General features: G+C 56.1%; 1 protein-coding gene across 1 annotated transcript in view; it reads right to left on the bottom strand.

Moving 5' to 3' along the window:
* The window catches only part of FRMPD3 (FERM and PDZ domain containing 3), a 55824-nt gene extending 40781 nt beyond the window's left edge, over window positions 1–15043 (bottom strand). Inside the window, exon 1 of the mRNA XM_027900724.1 lies at window positions 14974–15043. The gene's annotated coding sequence lies outside the window, so the exon portion shown is untranslated. The remainder of the gene's footprint in view (window positions 1–14973) is intronic.
* Between the last annotated feature and the right edge of the window lie 5112 nt (window positions 15044–20155).

The following is a 20155-nucleotide window of genomic DNA, read 5'->3' as shown; positions in this document are numbered from 1 at the left end:
ACCCCATGCCAGTCCTGGTGCAGCTGGCTGAGTCCCCTGACACAGCCCCATCTCCCCATTGCCATCCCCTCCCTGCCACATGCTATCTGTGCCCTTGAGCTGCTGCAGCATGAAGCAAACATCTGCCTACATAACTACTGCTTTGCCTTCACAAAGGGCGACCGGAGCAAACCCATTTTGGGGGCAAGCTGAACCCTCTGCCAGGCAGTGGTGGCGTCTCAGAGGAGCCTCAGGGGAGAGGCAGCCCAGCTGGCACAGCAGCAGTGGCTCCCTCACCCACCCTGCCTGTCCACAGCACCACATTCCCATCCGGAGAGCACCACAGAGCCGGGACCGACACCGCTCCTCATCTGCACGCCAAACCACCGCCCGTGGTCTCCACAGCTGTCACCTTGGCGCTTCTGGAGAATGACAATTCGTAGCCGCTGGTGGCAACACATCAGATGACTTTGCCCTGAGTCACAAGAAGCGGGAGAGAGAGCTGAACTCGGCCCCAGGAGTTCGCCTCCCCTTCCTTTGCCCGCTCAGATCGACGCTTTGAGGCAGCGCCCGGCTCTGGGCAGCTGCGAGGCCGGGGTTAAGCTGCTTGGGCACCAGCTGGGTTGTGGATAACACAAGAGGCAGCTGAACTCCTGCAGCACTGGGCCAGGAATGCCTCTAACCGGCACTCCTGTTTTGGCCAACAGCATCAAAACCCCCTCCCAGAGAGGTGGACAAGGAGCCACCAGGTCCTGCTGCCTCCTCAGCAAGCTCCAGGCACAGCTTCCCCATTTTCCTGCTTCAGCGTCCAGATTAAAATCCTTCTGCTAGCCTATAAAAAAGGTAATCAAGGCGATAACAACAACAATTAAATGCTCTCAGCAGATGATCCAGTTGGTCTTTAATACCTCCTGGCTGCTGGCAGCTTGTTGTCACTGGGAGACACAAGCTTTGTCCTGGGGCTAGGATGGACATCCACTTGGGAAAGCTGGGGCTCCCGGGGTGAGGAGTGGGAAAAGACAGGTTGGGCGTTCAGCTCCCACACTGGGATGCTCTAGCACCCTCTCAGCACTCAGCTTGCTGGCAAGGAGCTGCATGGGTGCTGGGGAGGAAGGAGAGCTCATGGGCTTCCCCAGCTCAACCGCAAAACCAATTATCTTTGTTGCAATTAAAAAGGAGGAGACACAAAACCCTCTGAGCAAGAGCCTCTGAAAATCCTGGCTCCAGCATCCGTGGCAGAAGAAGGAGGAGCAGATCTCCTGGCAGAATGGCTCTGAGCCAGTTCACACCCTGGGGATGGATTACCCTGCACTGCTTCGGTGATGACAGGTAGTACCACAAATTTTCAGGACAGAGAGGAGATGCTCCCAAGCCCCTGGTCACCTTCTTACAGCCCCATCAGCCCTGCTGCTGCTGCAGAGTGGCCAAGGGGCTACAGGCAGCACAAGGCTCAGGGTTTGGGGCAGTTTCCACATAATGCCTGGGGCCACTGAGGCAGAGGCACGGTGTTGGTGACCGAGATGTGCTTCCCAGTCCCACTGGAGCTGCGGCTGAAGGCATTGCTTACACTATGCAAGACTGGGAGATCAGAGACTTATCTGCTCCTTCACAGGCAGGGGCAGGGATCTGCAGCCAAATCACACAGGGGTTGTGAGACCCACAAATGTGATACCCAGACTCTGCTCTTCATGCCAAGCAGGGCCATTCCTGGGAAAGCAGCCTCTGCTGGAGCTTGGGTAAGAAGCTGCTGCCCCATCAGCAGAGGAGCCTGCAGGAGCTGTGGTTAGCACACCTGAACTTCAAGCCATTTCCACAGGGACCCTCTGCTGAACAAGAGCCAGGTAAAGAAGCGAGTGATGAGACACTGTCATCTCAAACTTCCCCACAGTGCCACTGGCTCTCTGGATGGATGCCAGCATGATTCCCCCTGGCCACACGCCCCAGCCTTGCTTTATTGGTCCTGTAAAACCCACATGCAGCGGCTGGAACAGCCAGCATCCCTGCTGACACCTCATTTGCAAGAATACTGCCAGGGGCAGGTAAACACAGGCAAGTCATTAGTACCAGAGTCAGCAGAGACAATCTAACTTGGATCTTATCCTGCCTGAACAGGTAGCAAGGGAAAGCACTGCCATAAACAGATCTCCTCTGAAGAGCTGAGACAAAGCAAACCCAGCATCTTCCTTTTACAGAGCCAAGGGATGGGAGCTGAGACAAGAGAATCCAGCCTCACTCCCACAACCCTTCCTCCTTCCTGGATGAACCTACAGCTCTGGGATGCTCCCATTTCTGGGGAACACTCTTTTCTCTTCCCCTGCTCGGGCCTGGGTCCTCTCTGTGACTAGAGGATTCTGACTGAGGAAAAACACCTTTTTAAATAAATAAAAATATATTAAATCAGTGTTCTATTGCTGTTACACACCAGTGAGGCACGCACTGTGCCGTGCTGGCTGTGATCGTACAGACCACCACGTGCACACCCACAGCTAACAGGGTGGGGATGCAGCTCCCAAGGTCTTTGCTCTCCACCCCAGGCAGGGCCAGGTATTGAATGCCATCTCAGAAATGTCTCTGTAATCAGTAGGGTTGCAGCAGGAGCAAACCCAAGGCTCTCCTGCTCAGAGTTCTCTGCGCAGCCAGTGAAAAGAGGAGTCTCACGAGAGCCGCGGCAGCAGCCAGAGGAAGAATTACCAGCTGCTCCATGCATGGAATACAATTCCCATTAAAGGGAGGAGGAAAAAAAAAAAAAAGAAAAAAAAAAGGCAAAGCACAAAAACCGACCGAGCACTGAAGTGCTTCAAAGTGTCCTCTGTCCTACAAGAATGGATCTCAGCCTGGGAGATGTTCCTCCTGCCTCCCACCACCCACACTGCTCATCAGATGGTAACAAGCTGCCTTCCCGGGGGCCACAGAGGGAAACCTCCCCGGGAGTCTGGGGGGTCTATGGGGTCTCTGAGGAAAGGTGTTGGGTGCAAAGCATTTTGAAGCCCTACCTGCCCCTGGAAGGATTCAAAGAGGGGGGTCTGCAGGACGTGGCAAATACTGGTGAAGCATCCCAGTGCTCCAGGGTCAGTGAGCCCCTGCACTGCCTGGGGAGAGGACATGGACCACAAGCCCCAAGCAGCCAGCCCCTGACAGACCTTCCATGGGGAAAGGACCAGGAGAGGAGCCACATGGGGTTGTTAATCGGGCATTCTGCTAATGGGAAGGAATTAAGGGCTTCCCAGAGAGGCTATTCCTTGAGGATTGCAAACTGTGAACTCCCAGGGGATTAAATCCTGAAGAGGATATCCAACTAGCAGGGAGAGAGGAGAGGCCAGCACCATGGGAGGGACGGTGATTACAGAATTACCTGCCAGCCTTTTAAGACGATAAATGGCATGAAATTCTATACAGATAAATTGAGACTTGACAGAGCTGGAGAAATGGTCTGTGCTGGGGCAGGAGCATCCTGTGCTCTCCGGCTGATGACAGCACAGAAGCAAGGCATGGAGGATGGGGCAGGCAAAAAACAGGAGTCAAGTTTGCACAGCAGAGCCACTCTGGGAGCAGGGGGGGAGCAGGGACAGACACAGTGCCCTGCTCCCACCCAGAGAAGGGACGGCAAGCACTGAGATCAGTGCTGCAAGAAACCTCAACCCCTGCTCAGCAGTCAAGTCAGGCAGCAGGAACGCTGCCCCAGTGCAGGAACAGGTCGTGCCGTTTTTCCTCTTGCAGCCAGAGAGCACAGGGATGTTTAACCTTTGCTCCACGGGCCAGGCTGGTTCCTGTATCACTGCCTGTCCCAGACCCACGAGCACCCAGAGCCTTTGGACGGCACACACGGGCTTTGCAAGAGCAAGACACAGAAGTGATTCAATACCAAAACGGGCTGAATGGCAGCAAACCTGAGAGCCAGCCTGCAAGCCTGCAGAGAGCTGGCTGCCTGCCCCTCCTTCTCCAGGACTGTGGACGGCTGAGCCCTCAGAGCTGGGCATTTCTCTTGCTCACTGCCACATCCCAGCCAGCACCCAACCCTTCCAACCTTTGCCAGCGCTGGGAAAGACGAGGCTTTGCTTTTTAATCCAAGGAAGGCTGCTCGGTTTGCCCCCTGTGCTGCAGGGGTCCTGCCCCAGCCAGCTGCTTCCCGGCTCTCCTTGGCAGGGAGGGAGCACACAGCCCCGAGGACAGGGTCCCGGGCTCCCCATCCAAGCCACTGCCACCAGAGACATCTCCTCCGTCTCTTGGAAACGCTGCCGAGTGGGAGCTGCCACCCAGGAGTGAGTCACGCTGCCGGGCGGGCGAGGGTGGCTCGCTGGCATGCCAGGCACTGGCTACCACTCGCCCCCCAGGACCCCCCCACTCCCCCGGGGGCTGGGCACAGGGCACACAGCCGGGCTCTCCCCGCAGAGCAGCGTCTCCTGCAGCTGGAGGACAGCCCCACGCCTCCCACCCTGCTCCACCGCGCTGGTGCAGCCGCTGAAGCGCTGCAAAGCAATTCCCGGTGGCTGCTTTTCCACGTCGTGGCATCAGGGAGAGAGGGGGAGCAGCCCTGGGAAAGCAGCTCTTGCAGAGATGGAGACCCTGTGTCCCACTGCACGGAGCCATCCTCTGCCCCAGCTCAGAGACTTTGGGACTAAGGAGAGACTGAGGCACGGGGGGAGGAAGGGACCTGCAGCAGGAGATCACCGCTAGTGCAGAAACCCGTGGTCAAATGGCTCTCCTGAGCCTCCTCACCCTGAGGGGAGCATCCCCCAGGCCACAGAACAGCAGGCCAGTCACCCCCCTTTGGAGACCTCCTGCTCACCCAGCCTCAACGACAGCACAAGCTCCTCCAAAACCGATGGGATGATAAGCACCTCTTCTGAAAGGGAGCAATTACCACAAAACACAGATTATGCAAATACCTTGGTTACCAAAATGATGCTCCCTGAATTCTGAGCAGGAAAGAAAAGAGCCGTGGAGAAAATTCATTTAGCCCAGAGCTGCATCGCATCTATTTAAAGTGCTGAGAGGCAGAGAGGGGCCTCCCTGGGCACAGGGACTTCAGGAGGCCACCATAGCCCACTGACCATCACATCAGGGATGGAGATGGCACGAGGCATTTACCTTTCCTCCCAAAGCACTTCAGAGACGTTACTGTCACTCCCCTTACAAGAGGAAACCGAGGTACAGAAGCAGGAGGCGCTTGGCCAGTGAGACCCAGCGTGCAGACAGAGGAGAGGCTGAGGTGTTGCCAAGAACAGAGCAGGGTATCCCACTGCTCCCCAGTCCCCCAGGAGCGCTCCCAGGCTGGCACTTGCTACTGTGGTGGGACGGGCTGGAATTCCAGAGTTGGCTTCGCATAGAGCCGAGGTGTGGAGAGAGGCAACAGGAGCATGGCTTTGGGGAAAAACCTCTGTGGGATACTCAGGATGGGCTGGGACAGCAGCAGCCACGAGGTTGGTTAGGGGAGGGCTCAAGGGAAGCCCATGAGTCTCATTTCAACAGGTGGGGACTGTCCTGCCTTGGCACACGTTCCCTGGCACAGAAGCAATGGTGCTCCCAAGGCCTGACGTTACTGGCTCAGGAGGAGCAGGGCTCAGTGTGCCACCACACAGCCTTGGCTGTGCTCAGCTGCTCTGGGCTTCCTTCTGCCTCCTCCACTGCCACAGCGGGTCAGTTTTGCAGCCCCAAGCCCTCGAGTGGGGTGCACAGCTGCTGCCACAGCCAGAGGCTGCCACATTTTCCCCAGTGCAAGGTGGGTCCAACAGCAAACACCCGATCTGATACTTCTGGTTCTCACAAGGCTGCTGGAGCCACCAGACCCTCCCGTGGGTCTGAGCTGGCAGCACACCCTCCCTGCCCTTGGCAGGCTCACCTGCCTAGCTGTAGTCACTCAGGGTGCCTCACTGACGTCGCACAGGGAGGAAGGACAGCTCATGACGCAGTAAATGCCAGCAGAGCCAGCCACGCTATTTCCTACGCTCATGGAGCACAGAAGCCATAAGTCAGCGGGAATGCTCTCTGCATTGATGCCAGGCAGATTTATGATAGCACAGGCACTGCTGTGCTGGTCCCAGCATCCCCTCCTGCAGCCAGAGGCAGGAACAAGTCCCCAGGGAGAGTGTCTGCATGGGCAGCACCAGTGACACCCTCCCACTGCCACCACTGGCTGGTCACAGGGATTGAAGCATCTCCTCCAGGGCAGGTGAGGACCCAGACTTTGCCAAGTCCTCCCTGCAGCACCAGAGGAGATGCTGGGCTGGACTGCAGCAGATGAAGCTCACCTGCTCCTGATGTCCTGGCTGTCCTGCCACGGGGGATCCTGTGCTCCAAGGCAGCCCTTCGTGCTCCCAGTCCTGCAGGAAGACCCTGCCCTCCCTCCTCTGGTCACAGCCCCACTTTGGGCACCTTCCCAGCACAGCCTGTTTGCAAACAGCCTTCCTGCAGCTCTGGCACACTCAGACAGTGCCACATACAGTCTGGTGGCATCGCTGGCCCAGCAGCCATGGGGCTCCTCCGGCTGCTGCCCTGGTGAAGGTGCCCACACTGGGGGCTCAGGCAGCAGGCAAGAGCCCAACCCAAGAAGACATGCCAAGTCACCTGAGTGTTTTCCATTTCCAGGGTGAAATGCCTGCCCATGCCTCCCAAAATCCATCTCTGGATTTGAGAGCCCCAATGATATTTCCAGGAGTTTCTTCCCACACCCAGGGAGAGATGGATCTTGCCCCCAGGTACCCTGCAAGCCCTTGCCTGGCTGCCCAGCCCTCTCTCAACCCTGTCTTACCCCCGGGCAGCTCTTCTCCACCACAGAGATCAGCCCGTGGTGCCTCTGCACTCCTGCAACGCCAGAAATTGCTTGCAATGATGTACGTGTTGGATTTGCTTCTGATCAGCAAAAACCCAATTTGTCCTTATCTCCCCTCCCATCCTGAGCTCACATCACCCCAGGAAAGACAGAAAGTTAAATTCACAGACAAGGTAAGAAAAGCCAGATGCCTCCTGCTACTGTAACCCCAGCAAACAGCACAGGCACTCCACAGTTCCCCTGTGACACCAGCAATCCCACCTGCTGCCAATACGGCTCCTGATTTCTCTCAATTAGCTCTAACTCTCTTACTCTTTCCCAAAATCAAGCATCCCGTGCCCTGCTGTGGGCAGGAGCCCTGCTGATGCTGCTGGCCTCTCCCAGTGACATCAGCTGGCTGCAGGAAGTGTCCCAGCACCACCCTCTGTGCTTCTGCTGATGGGGATGAAGGCAGAGATCCTGGCTGCCTCCTCCTGTGACCACACAGCAATGCTACAGGGGATTTCTGCAGGCACCCCAACGCCCCAGCTGCCCACACACCACCCACCTCCCCAGCCCAACAACCTGCAGCCTGTATTTTTGCTACTCTCAGGAGAAACAGCTCGGGTATCCAGGCAGTAAGATGAGCCTGGGCTGTACCCGAACTTTTCCAGGCACCATCATGGTCCTCTGGAGATCTGCCTGTGGGCACTGCCTTCCCACTGCTCTCTCCACCCGAATGCAGAGCTGCATGGAATTCCCAGTACTGACCAGTCCATGGTGGGAAGTGGGCAAAGTCCCCCCATTACAGCCCAACAGGAGCAAACAACAAGAAAGATGAAGGGAAGGGGATGAATGCACCGCTCCTCTCCATAACTCCCTTAATATTACGTGCCTCTACCAGGAGTCCTTTTAGCCCAGCAGCCTGAGTTGCTTGGAAACTGTTTGCTGCAGCCACCGACAGCCACTGCCGGGAGGGCTCAACGCCAGCCCACTTCCCAGGGCTGCCAGCCTGGAACCCGAGGGAACAACCATGCTCCCCTTCCTGGCGTGTGCTGCGAGCCAGAGGAAGTGGAGATGGGATGGGAGCAGCTCCAACACGCACCAGGGATGGAGGAGCCAGGAAAGGCTTGGGGACCGCGGGGCTTGGTTTAGGACTTGGAGATCCTACAGCTGCGCTTCAGAACGTTCCTGGCCAGAGGGGGAGGGCGAGTTTCCAGAACAACATTCACGGAAAACGTGCTCAGCCTCACAAGATTTATTTGGCCAAATCTGGACATTGAATTCAATCACTGAGAAGTGAGAGAGAGGATTTTGCTTTATGGGCAAGTACTGGTGTTGGCCTTAATGGTGAAATCACTTACTGACACCTCCATAATACTCTACGAATAATTAGGTATCTCTTCCAATTTATGGTGTACCATAAAGTGCTGCTACAGTTCTGGAGACAGTACTTTTTTTTTTTTTTAATACCATAGCAGTGACAAAAAGCATATTTTATTGCAGGAGCGGCAGCGTAAGTATATTTATCCATTGGCCAGGATTCTGTGGTATGCTTTCCTCTCTAATGGCTGTACAAACATATATACATCCCAGATTTATACCCAGATTTTCCATACTTTGCTCTGCAATTTACATAATATGCGAAAATTTCTATATAAGATGGAGAAGAGCACGGAGCTGTTCCTGCCAACCCAGCCGCTGGAATTCAGCGCTTCCTCGTCTCGCACCGCTCGTGTTTCCCCACAGTGACAGCGTTCCAGGGATTCTGGAACCACCCTTGGGATCCCACCTTTTAGCCACGCACTCCCAGGGAGAAGGAAGGCTGAAGGGGAGGTGGATGAGGCCCCCAGGGTCATCTCAGCACGGGAATCCCCGAGGGAAGAAACACGAGGGGAGCGGGTTCTGCCAGTGCAGGTGAAACTCATCGCCAACACTATCCCACCTGACAGCTTCCTCCATTGCCCTGCTGAAGCGCTGCCTTTTCTTCTCCAAAAATGCTGTGGAATTAGAAGTCTGATTGATATGAATATGTAACAACGCTGCTTTATTAATAGCAGCTGCATTATCAGTTTGCTCCCTGCTATTGGCAGGAGATCTGGGACAATATGTGGTTTGAAAACTAAAGAGAAATGCAACCCGCAAAGGCAGCGGCAGCCAGATAATTTCATCCCTTTTCCCAGGGAGCTGGCCAGGGAGACACAAACACGATGGTCACGGATGCAGCGCATCGCTCCTTCTGCCGGGTCGTGGGAGCAGGCACTGGGACAGCCTCACGGTGTGGATGGTCCTGAGCACACCCGCAGCCATCTGCAAGAGGATTTGCGTTCAGTGCCCCCCCAGCACAGGCAAGAGACGCCCCTCCAAGCCAGGGACCACCACAGCCAGCTGTAACCCCGGCAAATTGAGGTCATTTGGTACAGAGCATCACGCAGATCTCCCTGGCACGGGCAATAAACTGCCTTTGCAGTTTTCTTTCCTTACTCCCCCCCCCCCATCTCCACCCTAGAGGCTTAAATGAAAACAAGATTACAGAGGAGATTGGATTGGACATATATCTCGTGTGCTATTTTAGCTGTAAATTATGCCAGCTTCATAAAACCCCAACTGTTCTTTCCCGAGATCCCTGCATAGATTGGCTGGCGAAGATCAAGTAACCGGCGCTCGCTGCGGGCAGGCATTGTCTAGAAAAATGCTGATAGGGTCCAAACAGGAGCAAGAGCTCACAGTGCTACATATATATACACACACACACACTCCATTTATATGCATGTACACACGGGCAGGACACCACCCAAGAGCTTCCCATGCCCATTGATTAGCCAGTGACACACACAGAGGTCTCACCAGCCCCTGTCCACAGGGCTTTGGCGACCTGACCGTACCGATCATCTCTGCCGTCTCAGCTGCCTGTGCCAACGCAGCTGATGCTTCCCTCAGCCTTAGCTAATCCCAGGAGCGAGCAGAGCATCAGGCAGCACAGTCCAAAGCCAGGCTGGACTCAAGGTTTGGGACGTGGGGCCGTGCTCTGTGATGCTGCACCGAGCGAGTGTGAGTTAGCACACGTGGTAAGGGGAGCAAGGCTTGCTGCTGTGGCAGCCACAGGGCTCCCAGCTCTGGGCAAGGCTGGAAAACAGGGCTCTGCAGCACCAATGCAAAACAGCCATAGCCCAAACTTTGCTACAGCAAACCTGGCAAGAGGTTTTGCAATTCCTCTCACGAGCATCACTGCACCTTGGCTGTGCTCCACGACCCTGGAGGACAGAGCAGCCAGGCTCCCAGCACACAGTGCTGCTTCAAAGAGAGTAGGGCTGCTGCCCAAAGCTGGAAGGACAACAGTTTGGTGCACACTCAGCTCCAGTCCCCTCCCCTAAGGTGCTACTAACACCCTCTTCCCCCCCTTAGGGACTGGCTCCTTGCTGTGCTGCCTGTGCTGTGAAGGCACGTGCAGTGCAGGCACCTTGGCAACCAAGACTTTGAGCAGCAAGCCACGACTTGGCTGCCACAAGCGCTCTACCACCTCCAAGAGCCACCCTGAGCACCAAGGAGATGAAGCCAGTGAAGCTCCCACGGCCCACAGGAAATCCTCCTTCCCCCAGCAGCTGTTACCTGGAGGGAGACAGTTCAAGAGTGGCAGCACACTCTGCCTCTCCCCGAGCAGGCAGGGCAGCGAGCCCTCTGCCCTCTCACATTCCCACGGCTCCAGCTGCTCAGAGCTCAGCCAGGTCCCACCACACTCCCCACATGTGTGGGCTCACAGCCTGCACCACCAGCCTGGGGTGTGCACACAAGGAAAACCCTCCCTGGCAGGACGGGTCCAGCCCGTCTCATCCATCTTCCTCTCCAACCGGTCCCTCTGGGCAACGCTACAGCAGATTCAGTTTTGCACATCCGTCCCAAGTCTCCCACCTGAAGAATCCCTGCAGGGTCAGTGACCTTTGAGGAGACCACACAGTCTGTGGGCAGACATCTGCATGTCTTCTCCAAAGGCAGGGTACAGCAGCCTCCCTGCAAGCACAGAGGCAATGGGAGCTGGCAGAGGTCCTGCATCCCAGTGTCACACATTAGGAAGAAAGGAACAAACACCCAGGATAGTCAGGGCAGTACAATAATGCTGGTCAAATGCAAGGGGTCTGTAACCAAAGAGCCCAGGGTGCCCTCCTGGATGAGCTGCATCACCCTCACGTGGACACGCCCCCGTTCCCACCTGCAACAAGCCATTTCCACACGTTCCTCCACGCCTTTCACCACCAAGACCAGGCACGGGGCTTGTCAGCGTGTGTATGTATCTACTGATACAAACCCAGCCTTCCTGGGCAATCAATAATGCTATTTAAGAGATAAGTCTTGCTATTGACTGGCTGCTGAGCCCAGCTCCTGATTAATTTTAAAGAGAGGGAGAGAGAGAGGGAGGGAGCTCAGAAGTGTTCCCAACGTCACCAGGCATCAGTGTGTGTGCTCAGGCTGTGCAGGCAGGGATGGATTGGGGCAGGGACAGACTGGGGGTGCTGTCTCTGGGTTACAACAGGATGGGGCTATGCAGGGACCTGTTTTCTGCAGCTCCACCACCAAACACCTCCATGATCTGAGAAAGGAGTCGTGGATCTCTCTACTACCAGCAGGAACCACGAGGTACATCGAGGCAGAAACACACTGATTTTTACACAGTGGAGGATCTGTGCACCCTTGGGGAAGAAAAGGCCCATCTGTGAATGCATTTGAGCACTCACTGTGCCATGCACAAATTAAAACTGGGCATTGTGTTCCCTGAGCCCAGCCGTGGCTGTGCCGGATTTGAGGCTGCACCCAGCCATGGTGTTTTGACCATCACTTCGAGTGGCTCGAACGAGATTTTTGGCTACCAAGCCCACAAAGGCAGCTCCTGCCCATCATGTCTCTGTCCTGGCTGCATAAGTCTCTGCTCTGGTGCATGTAGGGCCTCCCCTCCTTTTTCAGGGAAGGACAACTCCCACCAGAGCAGGTCAGAGCAGGGGATGAGCAGAGCTCACCCCACCTTACAGGGGAAGGCTGTGGAGCTGCCATCCCTCCTATGGAGGACAGCAATCCCCTACAAGCATTTGAGAGAGAATGACAGAAGGCAGGGCACTGCTGAACCCAAAGGACAGTTCTGCCACACCAACTACCCAGAGATAATATTCGTCCAGATCTGAGATTTCCAGCCCTCCAAGAAGGAAGGATCTGAACACACCTCCAGCACGAGCCACAGAAGAAGAAAGACTGTCTTAGGTAAGCTGGATCGAGTGTTAAAAAATGTGTGCTTCAACAACCCAGAGGCATCTTCCAGCCCACAGCAGCCAAGGCCGCCACTGTGATGAGCTGCACGACTTGAAGGTGCCTTATTTCCTTCCACATTCCCAAGGGTTTCTCCCTGGTTGATGTGGATTCATGTCTCCATTCCCTAATTTCCAAGCTGGAGCAATGCAACTGCACCGGTGCTGTGGGTATGAACCAGGAGAGAAATTTGCTGATTTCAGCGGGAGGGAGGAAGGACCAATGCTAAGGCAGAGCTGAGGACTCCTGGCTTTGTCCGTCGGTGTCAGGGTGCAGCCACCAAACAAACCATAAAAGCATCTTCCTGGTGTCACGGGGCTGCAACTGGAGGTAAAATTCCAGCTCTGTAGGTCCACAGGCAGATCCCAGAGCCCTGCTTACCCCCAGCATGCAGGTCAGCTCCCAAGAGCTCAGGTGGGGAAGCAAGACACGAAGGCAGCTGGTGCAGGACAGCATCGTCTCACCCGACTGCTTCCCGCTTGGGGCCTTCTCCTGTGCTACACAGATCTTTATGTTTTACTCTTTCAGTTCAAAGCTCAGACTGGCTTACTCCGAGACAGAAATGAGCTCCAGAGCTTGTTACAAGCTCACTGTTGTTCACTGCAGGCATGTGGCTGCCCTCCTGCCTTGGGAAGCTTGAGGCCAACAGGTCCCTGTCCACCCTAACACATCAGGGCACCTCTTTCATTCCTCAGCCTTATCTCCAGCACCCCACTCCTTGGCTTACAGAGAGGGACCGAGCCTGAGCCCATTTTAGTTGCATCCATACTGTGCTCCCCACACCTGGCACGGCACAAACAGGATGTGCTTTTCCATCTGCTCCGTGAGCCCATCCTGAACAAGCGATCTCAATTACCCCGAGCTGGGAAGGACTCATGGGCAGCCGAGTGAGCTGCTGGCAGCCAGCAGCACTGGCCCTTGGGACAGGACAGGGGACACCAGGACAGCCACAACAGCTGGGGCTCCTGCAGGGACAGCCCCTGGTGCCAGCAGTGCTGGAAGAGGCAGATGTGCTCCAACTGTGGGGTGCTGGGGTGCTGGTGGCTCAGTGCTCCCATGCTGGAGCACCCAGCCTCCAGCACCCTGTGCCCCTTCCAGTGTGCATCCTACAGCAACTGCCTGCAACAGTGCTGAGGTTGGGGTTTCCAAGCGGTGCTGCAGCACAGTGGTGGCTGTTGCCATGCCAATCAAGCGGGCAGTTGCCACACTGAACTGCCAAATGAGGAGAGCAGCCACTCTGGTGTCCCAGGGGGCTGATTTCCCCCACAGGCAGCAGCATGGCAGAGCCTGAGGAGATCAGCTGCTCTCAGCACCCAGCACTCCTTGGTGGACACAGCCCCAGAGCACCTGGAGCCCACTCCCAAAGCCCCACAGCCCCGCACTGGCACACCCCAGCTCTGGCCAGCAGCTGTTCCAGCAGCCACCACTGCCCTGGTGGCAGGAGCAGCCAGCATGGCAGCAAATGCAAGAGAAATGTCAGCATCATGGAGGGCTGAGCACGGGAGGAGGTCCTCAGCCAGCAGCTGGAGAGCAGGAGGCTGCAGGCTCAGCCACATGCCAGCTCTCAAAGCACAGGGACAGGGCACTGTCTGGGCAGGCAGTGACCAGAGGGGACATCAAAGTGAAAAAAAAACAAAAAAAAAACAACAACAAAAAAAGGATGTTGTTTTGTCTCAGGTGCGGTGTGAACTCCTCACTGCAGGACAACATGGATGCCAGCAGCTCGCTCAGGGCCGTGGATGACTGTGGAGAGCTTCTAAACAGAGGGGAGCACCCTGCCCAGGTCTCTGCCCAGAGCAGAGGTCCTACCCTGCCCTCAGCACCTGCCTCCACACAGACACAGGCCACAGGCTCAGCTCCCTTGGGCCTGACACAGAACCATTCTTGCCCTCGAGGCAGTCTCGTGCCAGGCGAGGTTCTCACACACAAGAACACACATCCCAGCCTGCCCTGGTGCAAACCAGGCTTTCTCTCCTCCACCCTTCCCTTGTAAACGTGGGGAAACTGAGGCACCTGAAGATAGAAAGTGGCACGCAGGTTGTCAGCGATGGAAGAGAGAGGTGAGAATGTTTTCAAATTGCTCTTCCCCAAAAGCAAGCCACGTCTCTCTACCAGTCCTGCTGCTGACAAGAAGGAAAACTCATCCCATCCAAATTGCTGTAGAATAGGGAAACGAGGGAAAAAACCCAAACAAGCCTCAAGCCAGGAGCCAAGAACATTTGTCTCTCTTCTTTCAGCTCAATCAGACACAATTCATGATGGCAACTGCCATGATACCCAGACTAATACCAAGAATGTTGCCACTCGGGAGCATGCCAAGGTGACCTGGAGGGGAAGTGGCAGAGCTCTCTGCCCTGAGCCCCACTTTCTGTGCTCAGCCTTGTCCTGCCCGGGGGCTCCGGGACGGGGAGAGCCACCCCGGGTGTGCACGGTGCTCGGCTGCACTGATCCGATCCAGACACGCGAGCCCCTCACTGAGATCCCTCCTCCCGAGCATCATGTCGCGAACCTCCCGCACATACACCGTCCCAGCGCTACCGGGGCTGCGACAGAGAGATGGGGCGGCCAAGAAGGGGGCACCCCATCACCATCCTGGCACCAGCAGAAGGCCACACACGCGTCTCCCGCAGACCCTGCGCTCCGGGCTCCCAGCGGAGGACGAGGCAGAGCCCCGCTCCGGCTCCTCCACGCTAGCGATGGATTCGGGGGACCCCGCGCCCGGGGAGCCGGGCATCCCTCCCGACGCGCCGCGGGAGACGCGGAGCGGCCGGGACTGGGGTGGCGAGGAGGCGGCGGGCAGGGGGCGGCCGGTGCAGTCACCTCGCTCCCGCCGGAGCATCCCGGGGCAGCCGCCGAACTCCCGCGGACGGGGATGCGCGCGGGACCGACGGGTCCTCCCGCCCCGATCCCGCGGCATCCCGGCGGGCTCCCCGCGCCCCGTGGGGAGGGCTCACCTGGGTTCCGCCGCCGCCGCCGCTCCCTCAGGAAGCCCCGCGGCTCAGGCGGGCGGCGCGGCGGGCGGGCAGGGCAGGGCACCCGCAGCCCCCCGCCGCCGCCGCCCCCATGGCCCGGCCGCCGCCCTCAGCGCTCGGACGGGCCCCGCCGCCGCCGCTGCTGCTGCTGCCGCCGCCCCGCAGCGCCCGCCCCCGCCATGCCGGCCCGGCCCGGCCCGCAGCTCCCGGCCCCGCGGCGGCGGCGGCGAGCGCGGTGCGCGGCTCTGCGGGGCGAGGGCGGGCGGCGGCTCTGCGGGGCGGGGCGGGACGCGGGGCGGGCGGAGGAGGGCGGACACCCCCCCCCCCCATCTCCAACCCCCAGTCCGGGGGCTGCGGAGCCCGCCCGCCTCCGATCGGGGCAGGCGGGCATCGCCCCCCGCGTCCCTGCCGGGCGCGCACGGACGGGCGCCCTCGGTGGGTACCGGAGGGCCGGGACTCCGCCAGCGGCCACCGGAGGAGCCCCTCGCCCACCTCCTCAGGCCCCCCGCGGCGTGCTCTCTGTCCGCAGCCGAAGCATCCCTCCGGTCCCTCCTGCCAGGTGTCCCCGCACGGCTGGAGCCGGCCCGGGCGGGCTGCGGGCAGAGCGGAGGGCGAGCACCGCAAAGCCCCGCACCTCCCGCACCCCTTCCCGGCTCGGTGCCGAGCCAGCCTGCCCAGGCGCCCGCCTGCCGTTCCCCGAGCAGCCGCCCGTTTCGGGCCGCCGCTGTCCTGCCCTGCGAGCCCCTCTCTGCCTGTGGCACTTCTCCTTCAGTGCCGTTTGCCATCTTGTCATCCACTGGCTCAACACCGTGAGACCCTTCTGCAGTGTTTCGTTGGCTTTTTTTTTTTGTTAATTACCTTTAGGCATTACGTACGATGTGCAAACATTGACACCTTATTCTTCATCCCCTTTTCCAAATGCACGGGATCGTCTGCTCGCTGGTCCATAGGTAACTCCATGGTAACCACCCTGCCAATCTTGGCAGGGGGAAATCAACAAAACCTCTTAAGGAAACTACATTATCAATGCATAAAAAGAGGCTTGTGTGTGCTTCATTTGAAAAGACTGAGAAGCAAGGGCTGGGAGGTAGGTTACCATGGATTTGGGGAATTCGAGTACCCTATTAGCTGGCTAATGTCCTCAAGAAAGAATAATAGATTTACAAGCTGTGAATTCCTCCTTTGAAAATCCGACTGACTTCCATTATATTGCTTTCCACGTCTTCCCATTCTACTCTTTATCAGGACTCCAAGCAACTCATTTGGTCTATACAGAAGTTGAACTTGGATATAGCTTTCTGGCTCTAAGCTTTTACAAAAATTGCAGTCACACTTGCTGCCTCCCATCTATATGATCCCAGTGTTCATTCCAGGGTACCCAGCCCCTCTGGTAGCTCAGTAACTCAATGCTGCTCCTCCTCCAGAGCCCTCCATAGGGAAATCCTGCCTGATCCTGGCAATCCCTTGCTCTCCATCTCATCAGTGTCTTCCAAAAGCATTTTCTGACATTTCTGTTCCAGAGAGTTCTTTAGATTTATCTGCCACAGGAAAGGGCATGGTATGTGAATTTTCCAACATTGTCCACGGCAGGTCCTGATGTAAAGAGATTTATTTTATGCAACGCTCTTAGACCTTTTTTTGCAGCCACAGAAGCCCAATAGTCCAGCACAGCACTGGCTGTCTTCCCTCTAATGGCCTTGGCATTGTCTTCCTGACACGTCCTTATGCTTTAGGCATGTCACACCTTAAAATTTGTCTCATCCCAAATTTATATCCTCTCCTGTTTTCCCTGTTTGACGCAACATGCACCTGCTGAAGCTTGTCTGTTGACATCTGTCTCCTTTACATGTCTATTTTAAACCCGTTGGCATTTTTTTTTGCCCTTTATATATACCCTTTATATGAACTTTTAAAAAGTATTTCCAGAACGAAGATTGAGAAGATATAACAAATCTCAAAAGGTTTTCTAGATTTTAAGATCAGAATTTATTCCACACACAAACACAAAATAAAAATGCCCCTCTCTCAGCCTGCCTGTTCATGAAAATATCCCCCACGAAACATAAGCTGTTCCTTGAGGAGTTGGAGAGTTTGTTTGTTTGTTTGCACCCGACTGCTTATATACACTTGTCAGTTTTCCTTCCTTTCCCTTTGGAGCCTCCTTGAAAGCAGGAGGGAAGTGCCTCGGAGCAGCAGCATCATCTGTGAGAGTTTTACTCTCTAAGCTGCGTTTCTGGCCAAGTTTCCTTATTTTTTGCATAACTTATTTCCCAGGAGGCTGTTCCGGAGTTGGTGTTGGGTGAGAGTTGGGAAGCAGTGGAAAACTGTAACATGTGCAACTTACTCCCTGTGCTGCTCACTCTCCAGGAGGGAAACACAGGGTTGTTTCTCTTCCTTGGGTACCTGAATAGTTGCTCCAGGGCTATTTTTTGCCCTCTTCAAATGTTTTAAGACTCACTCCCTGGTACAATTAATTCAGAGATGGTCCTCTGGCATCTCCTGATCTACAATGTGCTGACCACACACCACCTTCCCGTGGATGCTGTGGGCTTGCCGTGCCCCGAGCTGCACGTCCCCAGCTCCATGCTGCAGGATGGGACAGACTGCTGGGTTTGCACTGCAACACTCTCCCACCCTGCTGCTTGGTGCTGGATTAGCCTCTCCTGAAGTAGCTGCTTTACAGCCCTTCCTGCCCCAGGACTCTTGCTGTCCCTGATGACAAGATGAGAGTTTCACAGCTGAGTGCAACTGCTGAGGCTTCTGATAGTCAGAAAGAAGAGCAGAATGGAGGTGAGACCAAGATAACAAACCTACACCACAGAGCTCATGGAAAGCAAGGAGCAAACTTCCAAGGGGCTCTTGTTCTCCAGGGAAATGCATAGCAGGCAGGCTACCCCAGTGCTGGAGCAAAGGAAGATGCCAGAGGTGTCATGGGGCCAATATACAAAGCCACTAATCAAACCAGTGATGCTGCTGGTAGCAGTTGCAGCTGCAAGAACCCCTGCTGTAGTACAACCCTGAGTGCCCCAGGAGCAGCTCACAGGGGGATCAGATGAAAACAGAAAGCGGGGAGCACAAGTGTCCCGCTTTTGTTAAGTCAGGGGGCAGATGAAAAAGGCATCTGTGCGTACCTGGGTTTTCTTTCTGCTCCCAGAAAAGCAGAGCAGCCCCCTCCTACTCTGTCCCTCACTCCAAGTCGGAGCGAGTAGGAGAAATCACGACTACCTGATGCCTGCTTGGCAGTTGTCGTGAAACAGGCCTGGCAGCTGCCACGCCAGATCCCTGTCACTGGGGTATCGCTGCGCTGTCACGACATGGTAGGACTCTGGCACACCCCCCAGCCCTATCTGCCCAAGGCTGGAGAGTCCTCAGACTCCAAACCGTAAGAGGAGCTTCTTCCCTGGGCAGAAACAGGCTCGGAGGAGCACCAGATCTCCTGGTGGGATTTGGGGACCAACATTCAGCCCCAGCAGCGTCAGGAGGTGAGGCAGGGAGGGAGCTCACGTTGGCCCCCATCTCAGTCTGATGTTGTTGGGGTGATGGTTCAGCGTCGCTCCTGCTGAGTGTTGAGGGAAGGCTGTTGTGGAGTAAACACCCCATTAAGCCAAGAAAAAATAAAATGAGCTTGCAGAGCCCAGTGGGGTGGGAGGCAAACAGTTCTATCAATGCTCGAGAGTGAGCAGTTTATATAAGCAACAGGCTCACCAGCTGGGAGGAAAGCAGCAGCTCAAGGGAGCAGAGCTGGGAGCAGGGGGAGAGCACTGCCTTTTCCAAAGGGTTTGTCACCAGCGGGTGGGACGTGCTGGCACGTGGAATTATTTCAGTGGAGGTCATGGAATCATAGAATATCCTGAATTGGAAAGGACACACAAGGATCATTGAAATCCAACTCCTGGCCCTGCACAGGACACTCCAACAATCTCACCATGTGCCTGAGAATGTTCTCCAAATGCTTCTCGAACTCTGACAGGCTTGGTGCCATGACCACTGCCCTGGGGAGCCTGTTCCAGTGGCCTCACATCGTTCCTCAAGGGAAAGCAACTGCTCTGTGTGCTGCCATGGGTGCTGACCCACCAGGAGTGCCAGCAGGATGAGGTTGGGTACAGGACAGCTGATGGACACCGGCTATCTGTTCCCAGATGCAGCAGCAGAGAAGTGCCAGAGCTGGCTGGGCAGTCAACAGCTCTCCAGCTAGAGACAGGATGGATCCATCTGCACAAAGCTGCTGGAGCTGCCAGTCATCTCATCCAGCCCCTTCCAAAAGCCAGCAGCAATGGGGAGTGGTGCTGGGAAGCCAAATGCCTTTGCTAATTGGACCTCTTACCATGTTTGGCTTTTTTTTGTGGTTTCCCTTCCAGGCTGTGGCAGGAGCCTGCTGGGGTTAGAATCACAGAACAGTTTGGGTTGGGAGGGACCTTAAAAATCGTCTTGTTCCAAGGCTTTCCACTATCCCAGGTTGCTCCAAGCCCCATCCAACCCGGTCTTGGACACTTCCATGGCAGTTCTGGGTAACCTGTGCCAGGGCCTCCCCACCCTCACAGCAGAGACTTTCCTCCTAATATCTTATCTAACCCTGCCTTCTTTCAGGTTCAGGCCATTCCCCTTGTCCCATCACTCCATGCCCTTGCCCAAAGTCCCTCTCCAGCTCTCTTGGAGCCCCTTTAGGCACTGCAAGGGGCTCTAAGGTCTCCCTGGAGCTTTCTCTTCTCCAGGCTGAACAACCCCAGCTCTCTCAGTCTGTCTTCATAGGATTATCTGGGACCTGCCAGGTGCTCTAGCCCAGGCTGGGATGTAAGACCTGGAGGGTCTTACATGAGTTAAATTATCATGAAAAGCAAATTCCTTTGCCCATCCCTTTCCCTTTGCCGCTGACAGGGAGTGAAGGTCATTTCCCCAGCAAGTCTCACTTCAGGCCAGTTGCCTCCTAAACTCCAGCCAGGCACTGGCCTCTGTTCCTCTGTGTCACACGAGGCTACTGGTTCTGCCAAAAGGAGCTTCAGAGGATTTTTCCCCTCCTTGTTCCTCCTGCTCTTTCTCCCAGCTGTTCAACTAGTGGTGAAACAGAAGCTGCTGGATCTCGAGGAGAGAATAAATAGCTTCGATTCAGCCATGGAAAGGAGAGGGAGGCATTTGCTAGAGAGCATCTGACAGCTTGGGCAGAACA

Source organism: Empidonax traillii, unplaced genomic scaffold (assembly GCF_003031625.1).
Source record: "Empidonax traillii isolate 1590-97213 ecotype Southwest subspecies unplaced genomic scaffold, ASM303162v1 scaffold746:size489142, whole genome shotgun sequence".
NCBI classification, from domain to species: domain Eukaryota; kingdom Metazoa; phylum Chordata; class Aves; order Passeriformes; family Tyrannidae; genus Empidonax; species Empidonax traillii.
The sequence above is the reverse complement of the archived record's forward strand: the minus strand, read 5'-3'. Positions and strand labels throughout refer to the sequence as shown.